We start from the raw sequence: 10371 nt of genomic DNA, 5'->3' as shown, positions 1-10371 counted from the left end.
TTGATGTGGTGACAATACTTTTTGTTTTCTGAATGAATGCTTGAACAGTGCATATGTCTTTTGAATTTGTTATTTTAAGAATGTTAAAATTGTTGGCTCTTGAAAGAATGATGGAAAAGGATAAATGTTATTGAGGATCTGAAAAATCATCAAATTGATTCTTGAAGCAAGAAAAAGTAGTGAATACAAAAAAAAGAAAAAAGAAAAAGAGGAAAAAAAGAAAAAGAGTGAAAAGCTTGAGACTGAGTGGTTAAAGTCGTGATCCAAAGCAAAAAGAGTGTGCTTAAGAGCTCTGGACACCTCTAACTGGGGACTCTAGTAAAGCTGAGTCACAATCTGAAAAGGTTCACCCAGTTATGTGTCTGTGGCATGTATGTATCCGGTGGTATTACTGGAAAACAAAGTGCTTTAGGCCACGGCCAAGACTCATAAAGTAGGTGTGTTCAAGAATCAACATACTATACTAGGAGAATCAATAACACTATCTGAATTCTGAGTTCCTATGGATGCCAGTCATTCTAAACTTCAAAGGATAAAGTGAGATGTCAAAACTGTTCAGAGGCAAAAAGCTACTAGTCCCGCTCATCTAATTGGAGCTAAGTTTCATTGATAATTTGGAATTTATAGTATATTCTCTTCTTTTTATCCTATTTTTTTTTCAGTTGCTTGGGGACAAGCAACAATTTATGTTTGGTGTTGTGATGAGCGGATAATTTATACGCTTTTTGGCATTGTTTTTAGTATATTTTTAGTATGTTTTAGTTAGTTTTTATTATGTTTTTATTAGTTTTTAATTAAAAATCATATTTCTGGACTTTACTATGACTTTGTGTGTTTTTTTGTGATTTCAGGTATTTTCTGGCTGAAATTGAGGGACCTGAGCAAAAATCTGATTCAGAGGCTGAAAAAGGACTGCAAATGCTGTTGAATTCTGAACTCTCTGCACTCGAAGTGAATTTTCTGGAGCTAAAGAAGCCAAATTGATGCGCTCTCAATTGCGTTAGAAAGTAGACATCCTGGGCTTTCCAGCAATATATAATTGTCTATACTTTGCCCAAGAATTAATGGCCCAAACCGGCATTCTAAATCAGCTTCAGAATTCCCGGCGTTTAACGCCAGAACTGGCACAAAAGTTGGAGTTAAACGCCCAAACTGGCACAAAAGCTGGCGTTTATCTCCAGAAAAAGTCTCTACACATGAAAGCTTCAATGCTCAGCCCAAGCACACACCAAGTGGACCCCGGAAGTGGATTTTTACGTCATTTACTCATTCTTGTAAACCCTAGGTCACTAGTTCACTATAAATAGGACTTTTTGCTATTGTATCTTCACCCCATCACACAATACACATTTCATATTGTATCTTCTACGGCATGAGTCTCTAAACCCCATGGTTGGGGGTGCAGAGCTCTACTATGTCCTGATGGATTAATACAATTACTACTGTTTCTCATTCAATCACGCTTGTTTCTATTCTAAGATATCACTTGTTCCTCAACTTGATGAATGTTATGATCCATGACACTCATCATCGTTCTCACCTATGAACGTGTGCCTGACAACCACCTCCGCTCTACCTTAGATTGAGTAGATATCTCTTGGATTCCTTGATCAGAATCTTCGTGGTATAAGCTAGAACAGATTGGCAGTCATTCTTGAGAATCCAGAAAGTCTAAACCTTGTCTGTGGTATTCTGAGTAGGATTCAGGGATTGAATGACTGTGACGAGCTTCAAACTCACGATTGTGGGGCGTTAGTGACAGACGCAAAAGAATCACTGGATTCTATTCCGACATGATCGAGAACCGACAGATGAATAGCCGTGCTGTGACAGAGCGCGTTGAACATTTTCACTGAGAGGATGGGAGGTAGCCATTGACAACGGTGAAACCCAACATACAGCTTGCCATGGAAGGAACCTTGCGTGCATGAAGAAGAAGACTGTAGGAAAGTAGAGATTCAGAAGATGTAGCATCTCCAAAACCTCAACCTGTTCTCCATTACTGCAAAACAAGTACTTATTTCATGTTCTTTTACTTTTTACAACTAAATCTGAGAATTACTGATATCCTGACTAAGAGTTACAAGATAACCATAGCTTGCTTCCAGCCGACAATCTCTGTGGGATCGACCCTTACTCACGTAAGGTATTACTTGGACGACCCAGTGTACTTGCTGGTTAGTTGTGCGGAATTGCAAAAGTGTGATTGTGCTTTTGTGAACCAAGTTTTTTGCGCCGTTGCCAGGGATTGTTCGAGTTTGGACAACTGACGGTTTATCTTGTTGCTTAGATTAGGAATATTTTATTTTTGTTGGTTTAGAGTCTTTTATTTGAGTCTAGTTTCATATTTTTTTGTTGGTTTAGCGTCTTTTATTTGAGTTTAGTTTCATATTTTAAGTTTGGTGTCAATTGCATGCTTTTGTTTTCTTTTAATTTTTCGAATTTGCATGTTCTTAGTCCTTTCTTGATCTTTAAAAATTCTAAGTTTGGTGTCTTCCTTGTGTTTACCTTTAGGTTTTCAAAAATTCGTGTGTGATTTTATAAAAATTTCTAAGTTTGGTGTCTTTTGTGCTTTTATTCACTTAAAAATTAAAAAAAAAATTGTTTTTGGTGTTCATCTTGATCTTCGAAGTGTTCTTAGTTTTCATCTTGACATTCAAAGTTTTCTTGTTTGTTCTCTTTGTTTTGATCTAAAATTTCTAAGTTTAGTGTCGTTTTGTTATTTTTCTCTTTCCTCATTAAAATTTAAAAATCCAAAAAAAATATCCTTTCCTTATTTTACTCATAATTTTCGAAATTTTGTATTAAATTAGTCAAAGATTTTCAAAATCATATCTTTTTTGTCAGTCACGTGTTCATAGGTGAGAATGATGATGAGTGTCATGGATCATCACATTCATCATGTTGAAGTGCAACGAATATCTTAGAACAAGAATAAGCTGAATTGAATAGAAAATAGTAGTAATTGCATTAAAACTCGAGGTACAGCAGAGCTCCACACCCTTAATCTATGGTGTGTAGAAACTCCACCGTTGAAAATACATAAGTGATGGTGGTCCAGGCATGGCCGAATGGCCAGCCTCCAAATGTGATCAAAGATGTAAAATCCCAGATGTCCAATACAATAGTGAAATATCCTATTTATACTAGACTAGCTACTAGGGTTTACAGAAATAAGTCTAAGTGCAGAAATTTACTTTCGGGGCCCACTTTGGTGTGTGCTTGGGCTGAGCTTGAGCTTTACACGTGCAGAGACTTCTCTTGGAGTTAAACGCCAAGTTGTAACATGTTTTTGGCGTTTAACTCTGGTTTGTGACGTGTTTCTGGCGTTTTACTCCAGAATGCAGCATGGAATTGGCGTTGAACGCCAGTTTGCATCATCTAAACTCGAACAAAGTATAAACTATTATATATTGCTGGAAAGCCCTGGATGTCTACTTTCGAACGCCGTTGAGAGCGCGCCATTTGGAATTCTATATCTCTAGAAAATCTATTTCAAGTGCAAGGAGGTCAGAATCCAACAATATCAGTAGTCCTTTTTCAGCCTGAATCAGATTTTTGCTCAGGTCCCTCAATTTCAGCCAGAAAATACCTGAAATCACAGAAAAACACACAAACTCATAGTAAAGTCCAGAAATGTGAATTTTGCATGAAAACTAATGAAAACATCCCTAAAAGTAGCTAGATCCTACTAAAAACTACCTAAAAATAATGCCAAAAAGCGTATAAATTATCCTAATGGCAGAAGGAGGTTTAAAGGAATCTCTATAGTCTCTTTGTGAGCCTCAGATTCCTCTAGGTCCTCAATAGGGAACTCCTTCTTGTCTGGGAGACGTCCCATGAGGTCTTCCTCATTAGGATTCACGTCCTCCCCTTCCTTTCTAGGTTCGGCCATTTTGATTATGTCAATGGCCTTGCACTCTCTTTTCAGATTCTCTTCAGTATTGCTTGGGAGAGTACTAGGAGGAGTTTTAGTGATTTTCTTACTCAGCTGGCCCACTTGTGCCTCCAAATTTCTAATGGAGGACCTTGTTTCACTCGTGAAACTTAAAGTGGCCTTAGACAGATCAGAGACTATATTTGCTAAGCTAGAAGAGCTCTGCTCAGAATGCTCTGTCTGATGCTGAGAAGATGATGGAAAAGGCTTGTTATTGCTAAGCCTGTTTCTTCCACCATTATTAAAGCCTTGTTGAGGCTTTTGTTGATCCTTCCATGAGAAATTTGGATGATTTCTCCATGAGAAATTATAGGTGTTCCCATAGAGTTCACCCATGTAATTTACCTCTGCCATTGCAGGGTTCTTAGGATTATAAGCTTCTTCTTCAGAAGATGCCTCTTTAGTACTGTTGGATGCATTTTGCCATCCATTCAGACTTTGAGAAATCATGTTGACTTGCTGAGTCAACATTTTGTTCTGAGCCAATATGGCATTCAGAGCATCAATTTCAAGAACTTCCTTCCTCTTGAGCTTCTGCAGGCGTTTTCTTTAGGTGAATGGATCCACCTGCAGAATAGTCCAGTGACATCTTAGAGAACTCAGATAGACCATCATAGAATATATCCAACATGGTCCACTCTGAAAGCATGTCAGAATGACACCTTTTGGTCATCTGCTTGTATCTTTCCCAAGCTTCATAGAGGGATTCACCATCTTTTTGTTTGAAGGTATGAACATCCACTCTAAGCTTGCTTAGTTTTTTAGGAGGAAAGAACTTAGCCAAGAAGGCCGTGACCAGCTTATCCCAAGAGTCCAGGCTATCTTTAGGTTGTGAGTCCAACCATGTTCTAGCTCTGTCTCTTACAGCAAAAGAGAAAAGCATGAGCCTGTTGGGATCTTCTGATGGAAGTCCATGGAACTTGCAGTTCTGTTGCATTAGAGCAACTAATTGAGGTTTCAGCTCAAAATTGTTTGCTCCAATGGCAGGGATTGAGATGCTTCTTCCATCAAACTTGGAAGTAGGTGTAGTATAATCACCAAACATCCTCCTTGCATTATTATTTTCAGCTGCCATCTCATCTCCTCTTCCTTTTCAAAAATTTTTGTAAGGTTGTCTCTAGATTGTTGTAATTTAGCTTCTCTTAGTTTCCTCTTCAGAGTCCTTTCAGGTTCAGGATCTGCTTCAACAAGAATATTCTTGTCCTTGCTCCTGCTCATATGAAAAAGAAGGGAACAGAAAATAATAATAAGGATCCTCTTTACCACAGTAGAGAGATTCCTTTATGTTAGTAGAAGAAGAAGAGAATAGAAGAAGGAAAAGAGGAAAATTCGAACTAAGAGAGGAAGAGGGAGTTCAAATTTTAAGATGAAGAGAAGTGTTAGTAAATGAATAATAAATAGAAAGAGATGAGAGAGAGAGAGAGAATTTCGAAAATTAATTTTGAAAAAAGGGTTAGTGATTTTCGAAAATTAAGATAAGAAATAAAATTAAAATTAAAATTTGAAACAATTAGTTAATTAAAAAGAATTTTGAAAAAGAGGGAGATGATTTTCGAAAATTAGAGAGAGAAAAGTAGTTAAGTGGTTTTGAAAAAGATAAGAAACAAACAAAAGGTCAATTAGTTAGTTGAGAAAGATTTGAAAATCAATTTTGAAAAGATAAGAAGTTAGAAAAGATATTTTAAAATCAAATTTTTGAAAAGATATGATTGAAAAGATATTTTGAAAAAGAATTGATTTTTTTTAATTAAAATTGATTACTTGACTAACAAGAAACTAAAAGATATCATTCTAGAATTTAAAGATTGAACCTTTCTTAACAAGAAAGTAACAAACTTCAAATTTTTGAATCAATCACATTAATTGTTAGTAAGGTTTTCGAAATTTTGAAAATAAAGATAAGAAAAGATTTTGAAAAATATTTTCAAATTTTCGAAAATCATAAAAGAAAAATGAAAAAGATTTGATTTTTGAAAAAGATTTTACAAAGATAGGATTTTTAAAATTGAAAATTTGACTTGACTTATAAGAAATAGCTAAGTTTTAAAAATTTTTGACTAAGTAAACTCAAATTTTTGAAATTTTGAGAGAAATAAGGAAAAGATATTTTTTGATTTTTTGAATTTTTAATGATGAGAGAGAAAAACAACAAAAATGACTCACAACATGAAAATTATGAATCAAAACACATGATGCATGCAAGAACACTATGAATGTCAAGATGAACACCAAGAACACTTTGAAGATCAAGATGAACATCAAGACTTATTTTTGAAAAATTTTTAAGAAAAGAAAAGCATGCAAGATACCAAACTTAGAAATTTTTAATGCTTAGACATTATGAATGCAAAAATGCATATGAAAAACAACAAAAGACACAAAACAAGAAGACATAAAGATCAAACAAGAGGACTTATCAAGAACACCATGCATGAAATTTTCAAAAAATGCATAAAATTTTAAAAAATGCAATTGACACCAAACTTAAAAAATTGACTCAAGACTCAAACAAGAAACACAAAATATTTTTTATTTTTATGATTTTAAAAATTTTTTTGCATTTTTTTTTCGAAAATTATTTTTAGAAAAACGAAAATAAAGAAAATTACCTAATCTGAGCAACAAGATGAACCGTCAGTTGTCCAAACTCGAACAATCCCCGGCAACGGCGCCAAAAACTTGGTGCACGAAATTGTGATAATCAATAATGGCGCCAAAGACTTGGAGATCTCAAACGTGAATCACACTTTGTCACAACTACGCACAACTAACCAGCAAGTGCACTGGGTCGTCCAAGTAATACCTTAGGTGAGTAAGGGTCGATCCCACGGAGATTGTTAGTATGAAGCAAGCTATGGTCATCTTATAAATCTCAGTTAGGCGGATTCAAATGGTTATAATGGTTTTCGAAAATAAAGATAAATAATGCATAAAATAGAGATAGAGATACTTATGTAAATCATTGGTGGGAATTTCAGATAAGTGTATGGAGATGCCTTGTTCCTATTGAATCTCTGCTTTCCTACTGCCTTCATCCAATCCTTCATACTCCTTTCCATGGCAAGCTGTATGTAGGGCATCACCGTTGTCAATGGCTACTTCCCATCCTCTCAGTGAAAATGGTCCAAATGCTCTTGTCACAGCACGGCTAATAATCTGTCAGTTCTCGATCATGTCGGAAAAGAATCTATTGATTCTTTTGCGTCTGTCACTACGCCCAACAATCGCGAGTTTGAAGCTTGTCACAGTCATTTAATCCTTGAATCCTACTCGGAATACCACAGACAAGGTTTAGACTTTCCAGATTCTCAAGAATGGCCGCCAAAGGGTTCTAGCTTATACCACGAAGATTCTGATTAAGGAATCCAAGAGATACTCGCTCGTTCGTCAGTCATGCGTTCATAGGTGAGAATGATGATGAGTGTCATGGATCATCACATTCATCATGTTGAAGTGCAACGAATATCTTAGAACAAGAATAAGCTGAATTGAATAGAAAATAGTAGTAATTCCATTAAAACTTGAGGTACAGCAGAGCTCCACACCCTTAATCTATGGTGTGTAGAAACTCCACCGTTGAAAATACATAAGTGATGGTGGTCCAGGCATGGCCGAATGGCCAGCCCCTAAATGTGATCAAAGATGTAAAATCCCAGATGTTCAATACAATAGTAAAATATCCTATTTATACTAGACTAGCTACTAGGGTTTACAGAAATAAGTCTAAGTGCAAAAATCCACTTCCAGGGCCCACTTTGGTGTGTGCTTGGGCTGAGCTTGAGCTTTACACGTGCAGAGGCTTCTCTTGGAGTTAAACGCCAAGTTGTAACGTGTTTTTGGCGTTTAACTCTGGTTTGTGACATGTTTCTGGCGTTTTACTCCAGAATGCAGCATGGAACTGGCGTTGAACGCCAGTTTGCGTCATCTAAACTCGAACAAAGTATGGACCATTATATATTGCTGGAAAGCCCTGGATGTCTACTTTCCAACGCCATTGAGAGCGCGCCATTTGAATTTTTATAGCTCCAGAAAATCTATTTCGAGTGCAGGGAGGTCAGAATCCAACAGCATCAGCAGTCCTTTTTCAGCCTGAATCAGATATTTGCTCAGGTCCCTCAATTTCAGCCAAAAAATACTTGAAATCATAGAAAAACACACAAACTCATAGTAAAGTCCAGAAATGTGAATTTTGCATGAAAACTAATGAAAACATCCCTAAAAGTAGCTAGATCCTACTAAAAACTACCTAAAAATAATGCTAAAAAGCGTATAAATTATCCGCTCATCAAAAAGTTTTTTTAAAAAGTTTTTGAAAAAATTAAGAAAAACAATTAAAAGAGAAATAAAACCTTAAATAATACCTAATCTAAACAACAAGATAGTTTGGTAGTTAGTCAAACTCGAACAATTCCCGGCAACGGCACCAAAAACTTGGTGCACAAAATTGAACTCCGCAAGTTTCGCACAGATGAATCGGTAAGTGTACCGAGTCGTCCAAGTAATACCTCAGGTGAGTGAGGGTCGAATCCCACAGAGATTGTCGGATTGAGCAAGCAATGGCTGTCTTGTAAATCTTAGTCAGGCGATTAGAAAAGATGGTTGTTTGTTTGAAAGAATAAATAAAATAATAAATATGAAATACCAAATTGATATGAAAAACAATGATAGAGATTTAGTTAAGGTTTCGGAGATACGTATTCTTTCTGGATTAATTTTTCTTACTGTCTACTTCAATAACAAATGATTCATTCAATGGCAGCCGTAAGTGATTAACTCATATCCTCTCATCAAGTTAATCTCTTTTAAACCATAGCAGTCCACCACATCCGAGCAACTCGTGTCCTCTCATCAAATTAAATCTTGGCTTCCCACTTTGACCGAAGGTGAAGACCTAAGCAATCCACTCCCCTTCGCGATCCTACTCAGAATGCCACAGACAAGGTCAGACCTTCTGGATCAGGAAATGCTGCTTCTCTGACTCTAGCCTTAACGCCACAGAGACCTCAGTAACCCACGGTTAACGGGATTTTATGTCACTAACCCTAACTTAGGAGGTTTAGTTGCTCATAGCTTATGGAAAGTAATAGTAAAACGTGCAAAAGGGCAAAGATCTCTAACAGTTGTGATCTTTGTTCTATATATAATAACCTAATAACTAAGAAGTACAAAAGTATGATAGACTAGACTAAAGGTGCGAAAGTCCACTCTTGAGCCCACTTTGGTTGAGTACTTGGACTGAGTTTGGCATTCAATCTTGAGGGATGGGCATTGAACACCCATTAGGGGGTTGATCCACGCTACCTTATGCTTCTAGGTGGGCGTTGAATGCCCCAAAGGGAGTGATTGGGCATTCAACGCTGGCTTGAATCTCCTTGGGGCGTTGAACGCCAGAAAGTGGGTAGTTTATTGGCGTTCAATGCCCAATATGGGCAGGCTCCTTCGAAGAAAAGTATAAACCATTATATATTGCTGGAAAGCTCTAGAAGTTAGCTTTCCAACGTTGTAGATAGAGATAGAGATATTGGAGAAATTCAGGGAGGCAGTTATTTACTTAGATAAGCATAAGCTGCCCCCTTTTCATCGTGTTCGACCTCTTTAAAGAGGTCAGGTATGCGGTAGAGGTCACCCTCTTAGGTAGGTCTTTCATCCTTATTGAACCTGGCTTTTGTATTTTAGACTAAGATATGAACAAGTACTTTATTTATATTGGATTAAATTAAATCATTAATTTTAATTATATCAATCTCATTTGAACTTCAAAATTTTATAATTTTAAGATTTCAAATTATTTGAATAAGTATGCCGGTCCCAAGCCCGGATAAAGGAGGAGGGTTGTGTTAGGTCTTCGGCAACCAACATAAAAATATAGCCAAACCCCCCATGACATGAATCAAAGACATTATTGCGCTAAAGCTAGGTCGTTGCCCGGAAGCAACACGCTGTATGGCTCGAGTACGATGTCAAAGCAAGAGCCGCTGCATCGGTGCCCGGATGTAATGTTAAATGAGCAAGGGTTCTCGCATTTTTGTGAACGAACGAGGGTAAATAAGCTAGTTCACAAAGTAAAAGGTAAAGGTCAAAATGACAGAAGGTTGAGATTTGGGACATGGAACATAGGCACTCTAACAAGAAAGTCCATGGAGGTGGTGGACACCAGGACAAGGAGGAAGATTAACATTATGTGCCTACAAGGAACGAAATGAGTTGGTGCAAAGGCTAAGGAGTTGGATACTTCTGGTTTCAAACTTTGGCATACAGGAAAGGTGAAGAATAGGAATGGGGTTGGAATAATTGTGGATAAGTAGTGGAAGAAGGACGTAGTGGATGTTAAGAGGGTGGGAGATCGGATCATTTCTATCAAACTTGTGGTGGAGGGAGGTGCTTTCCATGTGATTAGCGCCTATGCACCGCAAGTGGGTTCGGACAAACAACAC

At 37.0% G+C, this 10371-nt stretch overlaps 1 non-coding gene across 1 annotated transcript; it reads left to right on the top strand.

Moving 5' to 3' along the window:
* Window positions 1–4584: 4584 nt before the first annotated feature.
* LOC127747998 (small nucleolar RNA R71) lies at window positions 4585–4688 on the top strand. Its single transcript, XR_008009941.1, has one exon. It is a non-coding gene; the product is annotated as a small nucleolar RNA R71 (small nucleolar RNA).
* Window positions 4689–10371: the final 5683 nt, after the last annotated feature.

Source organism: Arachis duranensis, chromosome 5 (assembly GCF_000817695.3).
Source record: "Arachis duranensis cultivar V14167 chromosome 5, aradu.V14167.gnm2.J7QH, whole genome shotgun sequence".
NCBI classification, from domain to species: domain Eukaryota; kingdom Viridiplantae; phylum Streptophyta; class Magnoliopsida; order Fabales; family Fabaceae; genus Arachis; species Arachis duranensis.
This window is presented reverse-complemented; position numbering and strand designations above follow the sequence as displayed.